Below are 14,918 nucleotides of genomic sequence, written 5' to 3'. Positions count from 1 at the left end.
TGCCAATTTATGAAGGAAGAGCGGAGATGGAGATAAAACAGTAGAGATTTTATAAATCTATCGACAGACAAGCCAGATTCAATCTGAAAAGCAACCGCACCGTGAATATGGATAGAGTCTTCAATAATACTGAGTAGGTTATCATGGGGCAAGGAGTAGCATATGTCTCCGACATCAATAGAGAAACCGAGAAGGCTCTTGTCGTTAAGAAATTTCACAGCATTAATGGCTTCGTCTGAACTTCTTACAAGAAATGGGTCATTGGTGCAAAATACATTTAGCTTTTTCTATATGAAACACGGCGATTGACTTCTGCCAAGTGTCCTTTTCAGAAATGATGACTCTAAGGGGCACGTCAACCTTATGAGTCTGCGCTGAAAAACACTTCTAGGAAGAGGCGCTTACTACCATCAATGCCACTTTATCAAGATGGAGCTTGACATATAGCTTCTTAGCTTGAGCCTTGAGCTTTGGAATTGAAACATTTTTACGGCACTTAAAAAACCTGTGTGACAGCATGGTGGGCTTTCTCATTAAATGAATCATGACTAAAAACAGCAAAAGCTCGCTCTTTGTCGGAGGGGAGGACACAAAGCGACTGCTCGCCTAGCATGGACACTACGCGATTCACATTAACTTTTGAAGGACGAGGCCTACAGAAGGAAAGGACGTCGTCGCCGTCGGCAGTGCAACGGCTGGAGACCTCTTTGCAGGCGAGACGGGACACGCGTCGCACAAAGAAGCCGTCCATACGGAGACTTCGGAGACTGCTGCAAACTTTTGGCCGAAGGCCAACACCTGAATGACGTGAATTAATGACGTGAATCGATACCGACTCGCCCAACTTTCCACTCTTGTCGAATAGTTGGGTTTTGCATAAGTAACCGGATTGGAAGCTGTGCTGATTGGAAAAGTATGAATTGGAATCAAGGTGAGATGGGGTTTGGGAATTTAAAATATGGTCTAGTAGTTTGCATGCAATGCATGTTAATGAAATCGGACGATAGTTAGACGGATCATGACGGCTGCCTGCTTTAAAAACAGGAACTACTCGACTTAGCCACCAGACTTTCGGTACTGAGCTCGACTGTAAGTCCGACTTTGGTCAGACTTTCAAGGTGGGTTAATCAGTGGCTCCTCGTCAGAAGCCTAAATGACCCACTCCTTATTCTGTTCTTGCGTACATGATTTACCCTGTCACAATTTTCTCTGTGTGGTTCGCGCTCAATTTCGTTGCTCACTATATGTGAACAAACCAGGCCACGTCAACAGTTTGTGCTGCCATTTCTGAGTTTACAATGTAGACGCATCTCCTAGTCGCGGTCTCCTGTTGAGTACTTGACATAACGCAGTAGTGAGGATGACTGACCGTTACTTATCAGACAATGTTAATACTTGCATTCTGCACACCCGCAGACAAAAGTATCATCTATCAGCATCGCAAAAAAAAATCCATGGCTGTGTGTGCAGTCAGTGCTTGAGCATGCGACCACTGAAACAGAACTTAGGTTCAGTAAGCTAATTGTCCTTTCGCAGCTCCTCGCACCCCCCCCCCCTCTCAGTAATATAAGTTCTATCGCGTTTAAAACGAGAAAAAAAAAGCTCCTTAACGCTTTGAGCTTGGTTAACTTGATGAGTTATATGTGATGATAACGTTTTGAGCGTTTGAAACAATATACTGGCGTATCGCAATATTCATTATGTATACGATCTGTTATATTCAGTGTTTATGCTTTGAACCGGTTGCTATTCAAGTTGTTAATTATTCTATTCTTGATTTACCACACCGAATTGCGTATTAGGTGAGGTTAGCTTCAGAGGGTCAATAGCCATAGCATTTTCAGTCTTCAGCCGCAACGTTAACTATGACAGTTCAAAACGTCGCGGTTACGTTGGCCCTTGTAACCGCCACGCCTATGTTACGTCATTGGTACTCTTCGTCTCACTTTCCAAGCATGCCCTGGCTGGCTTGAAGTTAAATATCGTCAGCTGCCGACTGGACACTGGGACTCACTGGGCATATATTCCCTGCACGGCCTAGAGTTCGCTTTCATGACACACGGTCCAGTGCAGTGCTTCATCATGGAATGCGCTTGTCTTGTGCAGTCACACACCGTGCTGGATGCTCGAGTATCAGCCAGCTTGGAACTATGCCCTCAACCCGCACGGTCCAGAGCTAGTTCAGGAGAGACCGGGCGAGCTCTCCTTTCGGACGTTGCACTTGCCGAACCGGACTGAGGTGGACCCCGCGCAGACGCTCACTTCCGCCTGCCTTACGCTGTGGGTGCTCTCTCATCACCGCTGCATTACCAGCCTGCACCTCAACGGCGCTGCCATCACGCCCTGCTATATTCCTGTGCTGTACGGACTGCTGAGGCTACATGATGACTACGTCAAAATTGCTGTGGAAGGAGGAAACCCCGTGCCTCACGGACTGTCCAGAAATTGCGTCCTTGAAGCATTCCGGTCTATGCGTAAACTACGCGTCATCAAATTTTCAGGGCTACATCTCTTGGCGTCCGCTGGAGATGACATTTGCACCCTGGTTGCAAACAACGTCCACCTCAGAGTGCTCGATCTTCGGCTCATTAGGACAAGCATTGAGACCACGTCATGCCTCTTTGAGGAATTGGCAAAACTCGACTCCTTCGAAGAATTATACTTTGATGTTTCGACGGAAGAACCTCTCGAGAGGTACGAAGATCTGATCCCCATGATTCTGACGTCAGCGGTCAGGAAGCTTACACTTAATCTAGACTGCGGCATGAGTTCATTCTTCAAGAGCCTTGCGCGGAACGACAGGCTGCGAGAGCTGTGCATTGGCTACCCTGTTGTAACCTTAGATTCACTGGTCGCACTGCAGACGTCTTTGGTCCAGAACAACACCCTTAGATACCTCAAGGTCACCGTAATATTGGACAAAATGCCGGGAGGCAATATAGCGCCAATGGTGTTCGCCGATATTGTGGCAGAGAACAGAGGGCTTCAGGTCCTTGATTTGTCTCGTTCAACCTTCAAGAGAGCTTCACCCAACGCTGTTGAACTGTTCAGCAACGCTCTTAAGCTGAACGTGTCTTTGGAAAAACTCTACGTCTGTGAATGTGGTCTCAATAGCTCCGACGTCCGGCGTCTTATGGAAAGTTTGTCACCAGCCTCGCCCCTGAAAAACCTGTGCGTCGGATCAATTGAGGATTGCCCCCTTGAGCGGGCCCGTACACTCCAGGCGATGATCCAAGGGCAGCGATGCAGCAAGGTAATTGCCTTGGCATTAGCCATCTACTATGCCTTCAAACTTCTGTTGGGCCTTCCCTAAGTTATTGTTAAGGTTTACGCGCAAAACAATGGATTATTGCAGGAACTAGCTGTCACTGTGAGCTTGTTCTTCTTGTGTATATGTCTGTCAACACTTAATCATGCACGCCCTTGGCACATGCATATTTAATTATGCCTCCTTTCTCCTTTTCAAACGAAATGGGTGTTGTCTGTCTCCTAAGGGTGTAGTTTTGCAGCCACCACCGAAACAATCTCTCTTCATAAAGGTAAGTCAAATGCGAATAAACTCTTCAGGCACCTGCAACTCAACATTTCCTCTATTTTTTTTTGGCCGCAAAGTGTACGGTTGACTGTCCCTTACGTGTGATTGTGACAGAAGGGAATCATGAGAGAAGTGTATTGCAGAGTACCTTCAAAGGAACATTAGGCTTGCGGTGTTGTTTGTAACGCACTGTAATCATTAAAGACCAACCAATACGGAAGTAAAAAAGGAGAAAAAATTCGATACAGGTGATACAAATTGAAATTCAGAGAAACGCAATCAGTATACATTCCTGTAAGGCTGTTACGTTCTAGAAAACTGTATAAAGTGTGGTAAAATCAAGGTCTTGAATGTTTTACTGTTAGAAGTATGGCGTGAGGTTGTCCAGATGGGTGTGTCGAGTTGAAAAGAAAAAAAAAACTCGACAGACACGAGGACAATTGAACTGCGCTGAAATTAAGGGAGTTGGTGAGTGTACCGCAGAAAGGCAAGTGCTGTTCTTTCTAATGTCGGAAAGTTGTCAGCAGCCATCAGTGACAAAGGGGAATCTAGTCTCTGACAGGATCAGAGGATAAAACTAACTGCTTTTCTTAGAAGAACAAACAGGAAATGACGAAACAGTATTCAAGCTTAGGTCTAAAGAGGGAGTTGTAAGCGAACAAATGACCATGTGAATTGGTTGCTCTTCTGTTGTGTTTTATTATAAATTACAAATATAAAAACATTTTGCAATTAGGTTTAGTTTTGACGACATCTGATTCTTTTTCGTGAGAGTTTGATAATGCACTGTCTGTGCCATTCTTGTCTCTGTCATTTACACCGCGTTCCTTTCCTAGTTGAAGCGTGCTAAGCCAGACGAAGAGCAAACCTTTTGAGATGAAGATAGTCATTCCTCCACGACTTTGGCAGTTCAAGTGATTGTGTTGAGGGATCTCTTGAAGTATTATTCATGGACATGCACAGCCGAGGTGGCCTAGTGGTTTGAGCATTTGACTGGCATGCTGGAGGTGCAGGGTTCGATCCCCAGTGCCGCCGGATGCCCACCGGTAATAAAATGCTTGCAAGCTTTCCCCTGGTCTGATGCTCGGCTTATCTAAGGTGATACGTTTGAGAAATGGGTCCATGAGCCCACCTTAAGTAGATGAAAAAACTCGTGTCATGGCACTCTTTGGTGGTACCTGCCCTTGCGCCATAAAATGCACCATCATAATTTATCGATATGTAAAGAGACATTATCAGAAGAAGGGCAGTATAGTAAATGCTTCTGAGAATATAGGTTTCACGTTCTGTGTTTTGTCCTATTCTTTATGGTAAGGGACAATATCTTCCGAGAAAGCGCGCATCAATGATGTCCCTGTATAAGCCTCGTAGCTAACGTGAGCATATAAGTTCTCATATTCGAGTATGCACCTTCAAATAAACGACACCGAATTTTGTCTAGCTGGCATCAAGTGACTATAGGCGCTGTAGGCCTGTATAAAACGGTTCCAACGAGCTTTTAGTGGCTGCGGCCCGTATATACGCAACCCTCGGCGTGCCTTAGAAGTCGTCTGTTCATCCACTGAGGGGATAGTGAGAGGAAAGGCGGCTCGGCAGGCGTGGGGTACGCGGGCAATAGAATGTGGGAAGGTGTGCAGATGTTCTCAGGTCGCGGGACCCGTGGGCGGTTGCCGCGGGCACGCGAGAAAGAGCATTCGGGGAAACCAAGCTCTCCGAGGAAAGGACAGCGAACCGAACTGCTGTTGAATCGTCGACTGTCTCGAATTGCGAGTTCAGTCGAGGGAAAGTTGAATCGAATTGAGGCGAAAATAATCGGAGGAGCAGAGGGCCGGAAGCGAATTCCAGGCATTCTGAATGTTCTCAAGGGCGAGCGAAAGGAAGTCAGAGGAAAATTCCGCGGGTATTCAAAGTTATCAGCAGGCAGGTAGTGCTACAGCACGACGCACGAAGTTCAAAAATTTCAGCTGTCCCCTGTAGTGTTCTGCGACGATGGCTTTCTGCGCTCTAAACGGCGCCTCATGCAGTAGTAACCGAAACTCCCATGTGCGCTGCTCCGTCTCCTTTTCGCACCGGAAGAAAGAGCGAATAGCGTGCCAACGAATTGTTTCTCACAGGTAACCGTTGTGTGGCGCAACGACGACGTGCCTCTTCTCGAGCACACTCTCGCAGACCTCCGGCGGCCGGTCTTTCGGAAGCTGCACATCCGCGCCGGCACCGTCTCTCCAGACTCCATGGCACACTTCTTGAGAGCGCTGCGCAGAACTGAGGCCACGCTGCACACGCTCTTCCTCGACACACCGGAAGTGATAAAGCCGGAAGGGGCGGTGGCGCTGGCGTCTCTTTTCAAGAACAGTGTGGCGCTCCGTAAAGTGGCCATTCTTTACCGGACTACGGAGGAGACGTCCGTGTCACTTCTCAACGGGCTTGCTGAGTCACGGTCCATCACAGTTCTGGCGATCGCGCGTTGGCACCTGAGCGGCCTGGTTCCTCAAGCGTTCGAGGCCATGCTGGGAAAGAATAAGAGTCTACTTCAGGTGACAAGCATGGGTGTTGTGCATGAACAATAAGATGTACTGAGCCCTTTGCACGCGGAACAGTTACTGCCAGCTTTTCGCTTGCGTGTGAACGTATGTCGCCATTTCATCCAGCTGCAAACAAAGGTGGCAAAAATCATTCTGGTCGCATTATAACTCTGAGTACAAGCTAAGCGTAAATGCGGATCAGTGTCCTGACTTCAATGAACAGTGAGCTTTGAGAATTTAAAATACAAATTCGTAGTAACGTCCCTCAACTCGGCAAGAAACCGAAGGAAGGTAAAATTTATTAAACTGAGAAGCTCATTTTCACGCGTACAGCTGGCTATCGATCAGGTGTTTCAACAAGTGTGCATGCAGCTTATTGCGTGTGCTATGCTCTGTAATTCTTTCCACGTCATCATAGCGCAAAACGTCAGCGCCTCAAGGATGAACTGTCCTGCCACTAACAGCTCAAGGGACAGTCCTGAAAGCAGGTTTGCCTGCGGTGTCAGATTATGACATGAATTCATTCAAATTTCATCTAATTCTAATGGCACCCTATGGATCATTGTGTTTTCTATCGTTAGAGAGTACTATCCTGGACAAAAGTAATCGACCCCCCCCCCTCCTCCCCTTCAAGTTCCGAACTGTGCCGCACTGCATGCGGCGCGGTGCCCGACTTTGAAAGCAGGGCTCAGCGCCGCTCAACGCCGCTCTCCAAATACGTGACGCATCAGGTGTTTCCCCAGGAATTGAAATTAGGGGGTGTCTAAATTCCTAGGTTGGGTGATCAGAGTAGAGGTAGAAGCAGTATTCATTTTTTATTGTTATTTGCGTCGCTGATGTGTCGCGTAGGACAAGCAACGTTTACGACTTCAATCCTCATTACTAAGATTGGGAACAACTACTTCACATTACACAAAGATTGATGTCTTATTTATGAATAGATAAAACAAAATAACAAGGAATACATAAAATGTGTCGAGAAATTAGGCGTTAGTTCAGATTTGTAACAATAAACCCTATAAAAAAGCTACCTGCTCAACACCACTCGCGTAAAACCTACATGAAAAACACTGTGAAACACGCGCACCTGTACACCATAGGCGTAACAGATCAACTGAATTACTAAACACGCACATCAGGAGGTCGAATCCAGGCTCAACACTGTACACATAGGCGGAAGGTTCTATCGCAGATTTGATATCAGCCACGATTATTTGCATAGCATTGACACATCTAGACATGAATTTACGGCTCCTACACACAATTAGCTGGACATGCACAAGCACAGGCGCCTTACGCATCCCGACCATTTACTCAATAACTAAACTAGTGACAGAAATATAAACCAAAAAGTAAGCATTCATGTGCTTCCTACTAACAAAGAAATTAAACCGCAAGAAATATATATGCGCTTTCTCAACCTCACTCCGAACAGTTACATCCGTCTGGGTTTCCTGCTATTCCATCTCACCACTTTAGCGTTAAAATCGGCAAAAATCCCTCGATCAATGTCAGGGGCATCTCGGGCGTCTGGCAGTTCCGGGCCTTCAGTGGTGATGCTCGACAACTCATTCACGGAGTTAGGGAGGAGGGGGCTCCTTTCCGACGACAGATGCCCACTGCGAGCCGAGAAGCTACCGTCGAGCACTATAGTGCTCGACGGTAGTTGCGGGGATCGCTAGCAACAAAAGACGACCCACAACATCTTTCAACTTGGGAAACACAGCGACAAAGTGGCGAACATAGCGAGGATAGCAGTGCTGTGGATGTCCAACCCTCTTTCATTCGTCGCAGCATGTCCCACTCCTCATCTAAATTCCTATCGTGTTCTTCGTCGTACGGCAAACCGACTGCTGGAAGGACTTGCCTCTAGTTTACTATCTTTTGCTTTTGCGACAGGCACACGTAGAAAATATCGCAGAGTTCTGGTGGAGCCGAAGGTTAATTAGGTCTTGGAACTTGCTTAACTGACGCGTCAGGTTTCTCTTGTTCTCCTCTGTTAATACCGGAAAGAACGTGTCATTTTAAGGAAGCTTCTGTGCTGTGGTTCGTACTTGACTGAGCACGACTTCTGCAGAAAGCTCTGCAATTGCTTCCGTGGTTGTTGCCTCAATCACAGGAAAAACATTCTCATTACGACGAGGCCTACAGGTCGATCCCAATCTGTGCTTGAATCAAACCACACTGCCAGTCAAACAGGAACATAAATTTCTAGGCGTCACTTTTGACAAGAAACTTACATTTCTGTCACACATTAACAACCTGAAAAAGAAAGCATCCCAAGCCCTCAATGTATTAAAGGTACTCTCGCGAAAACGGTGGGGGTCCGATAGATCATGCCTATTGCAAATATATCGCTCTTTGGTGCGCTTCAAGCTGGACTACGGGTGTGTGGTATATGGTTCGGCAAGAGCATCCTACTTGAAACGACTGGACCCTGTTCATAATCTTGGTTTGCGCCTATCAACTGGAGCTTATAGAACATCCCCGGTAAAGAGTCTTTACGTTGAAGCTAATGAGCCCACACTAGAGGATAGAAGAGTCACACTAACATGCACGTACATCCTAAAAACCCGTTCTCTCCCTAAACATCTCTGCTATCCCATTGTTACCAAGTGCCCATCTAGGAGATTATTCAATAATAAACCACATTTTATCAGGCCACTAATAATGCGCTTTGAAGATAAATGTGAAGACTTAGCAGTGCTGGACGCCCTACCTAATATTGCACAAAGACATGAATATCTACCACCATGGTACAGCCTTCCTTCAGTGTGTGACTTCACATTGACACACGTAAACAAAGAGAAAATACCACACGAGCACATACTGCAAGAGTTCTTTGCATTACAAGAAAAATATGACACTTACACCGAATTTTACAATGATGGCTCAAAAACAGAAAGTCATGTCGGAAGTGCAGTAATTCAAGGAACAAAAGAAAAAATGATACGATTGCCACAGTATGCATCGGTATTTACTGCGGAATGTTATGCCATCTTTATAGCTGTAGAACAAATAGTAAAACAAAACATAAAAAATAGCATCATTTACACCGATTCACTGAGTATGCTAAAAGCGCTGCATTCTACAAACGCTGCTGAACCCATAATAGGAAAAATCATACATAACATAGTTAAAATTACAAAGCAAAAACATAACATCATATTCTGCTGGGTCCCTAGCCATGTTGGAATTTTAGGTAATGAGAGAGCAGATGCTTGCGCAGCACAAGCTAGAATTGGCCATATAAAACAAGTTAACATACCACAGAGGGATTTTTCTAAATTACTGCACAGTAAACTCAGGAATAAGTGGCAGATTGCATGGGACGAACAAACAAACAACAAACTACATTCTATAAAGCCTGTTTTGGGAGAATGGAGATCATGTACACATCAGGAGCGTTTCATAGAAGTTATTTTGTGTCGACTACGCATTGGACACACACACCTTACTCACAACTTCTTACTGACAAAAAAAGGCAAACCTCTCTGCGAAATGTGTGGCGATGAACTCACGGTAAACCACATTTTAATTGTATGCAAAGAACTGGAACAACTGAGGAAAAAATATTTCACAACATTGTACAATGAATACATCCCACTACACCCCATGTTACTTTTAGGAGATCAAGCACTGGTTGATTTTTCCAGCATTTTTAAATTTCTCAGAGAAGCCAATGTTTTATACAAACTTTAGATATAAAAAGCGTAACCTTTAACAAAAGCTCTAACCGTGTGTTTGGCGCATCATAGCCTCAGTTGCTTTTGCGCCATTAAAATCAATATAACTAACTAACTAACAGGAAAAACATCCGCTGCGGCCGTTCTAGTTGCCTGGATGGCATTGTTTAGAGACGCCAATGGCCTCAGGAAACGATCCGCAAGCGTAGTAGCAGCAATCGCTTTTTCTGAACTTGGCTGTAGCATAGCCCACCAGCTTCACTGCTCCTGTCAGCACCGTCTTGTAACCGTTTCCCAAAGCAAGTAACAGTACTATCTCGATGGAAAGAAACGCGAACAACCCGGCGCCAACACGGTCCACTGTTTCAATTTCTATTCACCGTCCTTTTACTTCGGTGATAGCAAAAAGACCCTAGACTCGTCTATGATACATTCTAGGACGACTCTAACGTCTTTTTCGTACGTCTCTGGTAAAAGCGCGATGAAAATAAATTCCGACCGCGGGGCGTGTTGGCGCCGGGTTCGCGTTTCTTTCCAGCGAGGTACCTGCAGTACTTTTACGATCACAGTCAACAATCTCTCATGAAAAATCCGAAGAGTTTTGCATGGCTGGACTAGTTCCAGCTTCAATTCGAGAGCATCTTCAGTTTGTTTTTTTGCAGACACTCAGGCGTCAGGACCCTTACTAAAGAAAAAGTAGTGACGAGACTAGAATTAGCCCTTTTTATTTCCTTCGTCGACTCTGCAGCAGGCATTATAGGGCAATCTGGACTAAGTAACCTCTGCCGTGGGTGTAACAGAAATGACGGTTGCATCTCTGCTTAAGTAAAACCTGTACCATGTGAACGTATTCAACGTACTTTTTTCATGTAGAAATTGTGCTTCCTTGCACAACAAGCCAGCTATGGACGAGGTGTCCCTTTCATGTACGTGCCGTTCTTCTGGCGCTATTTTAAAAATAAATCGTTACGAATTAGAGGGTGCCTTCAGAAAAACAAGAGTGTGTGGGGGGAAATCGCTGCGACGCATGCACTGCGACACTGTTCGGAACTTGGAGGGGAGGCCAGTTACTTTCGTCCCCGATAGTGCATTGACTGTACTTGTGGCCATATGAATTAGACTCAATCGTTTGCGTCGCAAAATGTGACCAACGAGCCCAAAGTTTCGTTGTTCGGCCTTTTTTATGACGGAAAAAGGCGCACTGAACTTCCTGTCACTCAAAATTAACTGGTTTTCATTGACAACAAACCGGGAAAGAGCCATCAGCTCTTCAACGAAATTTAGCATAAACAAATATATCGTGCTACTACGTCAGATCACAGTACGACGAAAGGAGCGCCTGTTAGCCTCGTTCTAATAACGCAGCTTCGTTTTGCATGGACTATGTTAACGGAATAGCGTTAAAGGCCCCGGTACCCAGAAAATCCGGCGTCTCTGGCAGGTGGTGCCGAGAGTGCAACCTAGAAGGCGACTGGGCCACCTAGATGACGTGACTTTGTGGCGTCATCACAACCTGCCCACCGGATTGTGAGCAAACTGACCACCGTGGTAGGTGGAAGTTAAATTACTGACTGGCCGCTAGAAGTTGCCCAGTAGGAGCAACCTGGGTCGCACAAGCCCCACCGATGGCAGCACCAGCCATCGCAGGACCATCGCTTAACCGCTGAACCTCTGCGCCGGGAGGGGTATGAGGACTCCCAGAAATCTATGAATGTAAAGTACAGAATGACCAATTCCGCATATATGGGCGTTAACATATTAGAGCAACCGCGTCATACCCGTAAGGCGGAGCTTAAGTGTCCCGTCCAATTTTTCTATGTATTGTTGTGGCCCAGGTTTGTAGACGGGTTCAGGACAGTAACGACGCGGGTGGACACGGAGTTGCGAGAGCTGGAGGGTTTTGACGAAGACTGTACAAATTTAATCACATTTTTACAGTAGTACAGCTCCGCACGTCACAGCACGTTAGAAAAGCCAAGGAGTAAGCACTAAGTGCAGAGTAATAGTACGCCTCTATACGTTTCGGCTGCCCGGCTGTTTAAATACAGCTCGCGATTCCGGAATCCCTAGCTAGAAAATCTCTTCGCTTGTTCAGTGTCCAAACAAGGGCAACTCAAGATGGCTTGGAAAGCCGCCTACCACAGGAGGCAGCACCGTTTCCCTCTCGCAGCGGTTCCGGTGATGAAGTCGATCTTGTCGTCTCCCAGCTTTGCCGGCGGTGAAGGAAAGAAATTCAGTACCATGGATAACGGGCAATTGATACATTTTTCGTTGACCATGGTTTACTGGAAGTACCACATCCAGCAAAGCTCCTAACTTCGAACCACAGCGTTTTGTGGAGAAGGGGGGGGGGGGGGGATTTCCGTTGTCGTTTGTCACCTCAGGAAAGAAGGAGGCTCGGATTACACCACCTTGCCAGTGGGATATTTCCGCCGCCATTGAGATATTTCCACACGGCGAGAAGGCTTCTTCCCCCCAATGACGCAATTAGCCGCGAGTGGTCACGCAACGCAGCGTCCGTCTCAATTAGCCGCCTCATAGCCTGAGTCGCTTTGGGTCGTTCAACCCCATAAAACCAAAACCAAATCGATGTACCAGCGGTGTTGGACAATGAATGTTTGGCGTGCATAGTTCTCGGCGCGCTTGTTACAGTTGAGAGGAAGGCAAGCTTACCAGCGCTTGAGGTATTTCGGCGAAGCAAATTCGGATGAGCTGAGGGTGCCGCCCGGTACAAATGAAATGTCAGCGAGATTTTAGTGCAAAGAGATTACAAACTAGCACAGTTTATTTCGAGTCCGAAGTCGCGATTACCGCTCTCCCCTTTATCCGGCGTGTTTCCCGGCTGTATATGTACGGGTAATTCCCTCCGCGGTGAACGGCAGTGGCGTAGTAGTACGTCGTAGCAGCGTTCACCTGTTTAATACGTCTTCATATGGTCCAGGTGAGCCTGCGAGAACAAGTGGAACTGATTCAGGGAGTGGTATTGCTATCGCTATAACTTCTTCCCACCAAAAGAGCTAGGGCTAAAAGACGAATTCTTTTTATTCCTTGAACTGCATAAATGAAAAGTTGACGTCGAGATTAATGCAGGTATTTTTTTTTCCGCAGGTTCAACGCGAGCTTGGTGTGAAACACGTTAAAGAACTATAGGCATGGAATGCAGCGCCTGGTCCAAACTGTCTTTACATTAGCAGTTTGTGCCACTACACTGAATTGCAATTAAAACTCGATCTAACGAAACACAATTTTGCGAAAATCCCGATCTAACGAACAAATTCAGATTCCCAGGCCAATAACCATAGTGTTCAATGTTCTCATCAACCCGAAATAACGAAACAAACTTGATCACCAAACCCGATCCAACGAAGTTTATCCGGGAAGAAATGAGTAAAAAAAGATGTAATTTCTGATTTATTTTATCCACAATTTCTCGCAGTTTGTTGGCAGCGTGCCAGCAGTAACATCTAGGCGCCCAAGTTTCGTTTGATGGGAATGTACGCTATGCCACTGCGCGGAACAACGGACTCGGCAGTCAGCGGTGCTTCCAACCTTGGCTTCGAATCTGTTTTACCCGATGGCGCTTCCACGCACATTCGGGACGCCTTCGCGGACTTTTCATACGAGCAGGAGCTTGTTATGGGAAAATACGATGCCGCGGTAGCATCTGGGTGCCGGTACGTTACGATTTTAGATTTCTAAGAGCCGAAAAATGGCTTCCTCGATTTTACGAATTTCCAGCTTTTACGAAATAATTCGCAGCCGCTCTTCACTTCGTTAAATCGAGTTTTAACTGTAGTGTCCTTGTATTTTGCATCCAGATCACTGTCTAGCGTAGCGGTGGCCAAGTGGTTGAGCATGCCTCGCATGCGGGAGGTGCGGAGTTCGGTCCCCAGTTCCGCCGGGTATCCTACAAGCTTTCCCCTGGCGTGGTGGTCGGCTCATCTGGGTGAAATGCTTGGAAAATGGGTCTTCGACCCCACCTTGAGTAATCGAAAAACGCCTTGCGTCGTGGCGCTCTTTGGCCATTGATGCCCTTGCGCCATAAAAATCCACAATCATCATCAGATCCCTGCCTGGCAATGTGTGAACTCGTCAGCTGTGCTGGTAGCCCAGTTTTTCCTTTGGGACTCAGTTCCCTGCTAGGGAGAGCGCGTTTGCTAAGTGTGAGCGTTCGCATTTACCGCGATTGCCTTCCGTCGCGTCAGATGTGTGATTGTCGGTTGTTTTGTGCCCGCAGCTGGACATTCTGCGTGAAGAGCCCTACGCGCACCTTGTCTTCTACGAGCGGCTCGCGCATATCGTCGCCACAAGCAAAACCCTGGTCGTCCTGCGCATGTTCGACGGTATGCGCCGCGTCCGGGCCTTCGACATGAGGGTCCTCGCACCGCTCCGCTGGCACGAGATGGCGCTACGAAGGGCGCTGCAAGCGATCGTCGTGGAGCGCAAGTACGCGGCCGCCTGGTTTCTCTTCCAAAAGGTCGAGCCTTTCCAGATCGTCGGGCGCTTTCTCCAGAACGACAACAACTGGTGGCCGGGATCTTCTATGAACCGACTGGAAATGGCCTTCGAATCGGTGAGAAGTAAGCTGCTGCCTTTAGCACAAATCTACGAGTGCATTCCCAAATGTCCAAGCCGGCCTGACCCCCAGCAGGAATTTGAAGAAGTACTCGGCAGCTGCCTTCGTTACGTGGCGGATTACTTCAAGACCAGCCTTCGGGAGTGGAAGTGAATTCGGCGACTTTGTCTGAGACTTCAAAACTAGTGACCAGCATATTTGTCTGTTTGCTCGTTCACTGCAGTGCTTTCACTTTTTATCTTTCGTACGAACCACGTCACTTCGCGTGTGCGAACTGCTTCATTGTGACCATGAAGATTAAATATTGTAATGTGATATTGATGCCGCAGGTTAGATATTTTCGTCCCTTTTATCTCTGACTTCTCAAAGTGAAAAACTAGTTTGCGAAAACATGAATTTTTGCTACGTAGAAGACGACAAAGAGCGGGCAGTGCCGCGGGACGGAGCGCTCGCGCTAGGCAAACAGACAATACGAACAGACCACGCGAGCAGACAACGAGCGGTTTTGCTCGGGGTTGGTACCCATCGGATTATTGCTTACGCTTAAAAAAATTTCGCATGCAGTGCGCACCTACAATTTTTGTTCAACAGGTCGGAGT

The sequence above is a fragment of the Amblyomma americanum genome, chromosome 1 (assembly GCF_052857255.1).
Source record: "Amblyomma americanum isolate KBUSLIRL-KWMA chromosome 1, ASM5285725v1, whole genome shotgun sequence".
NCBI classification, from domain to species: domain Eukaryota; kingdom Metazoa; phylum Arthropoda; class Arachnida; order Ixodida; family Ixodidae; genus Amblyomma; species Amblyomma americanum.
This window is presented reverse-complemented; position numbering follows the sequence as displayed.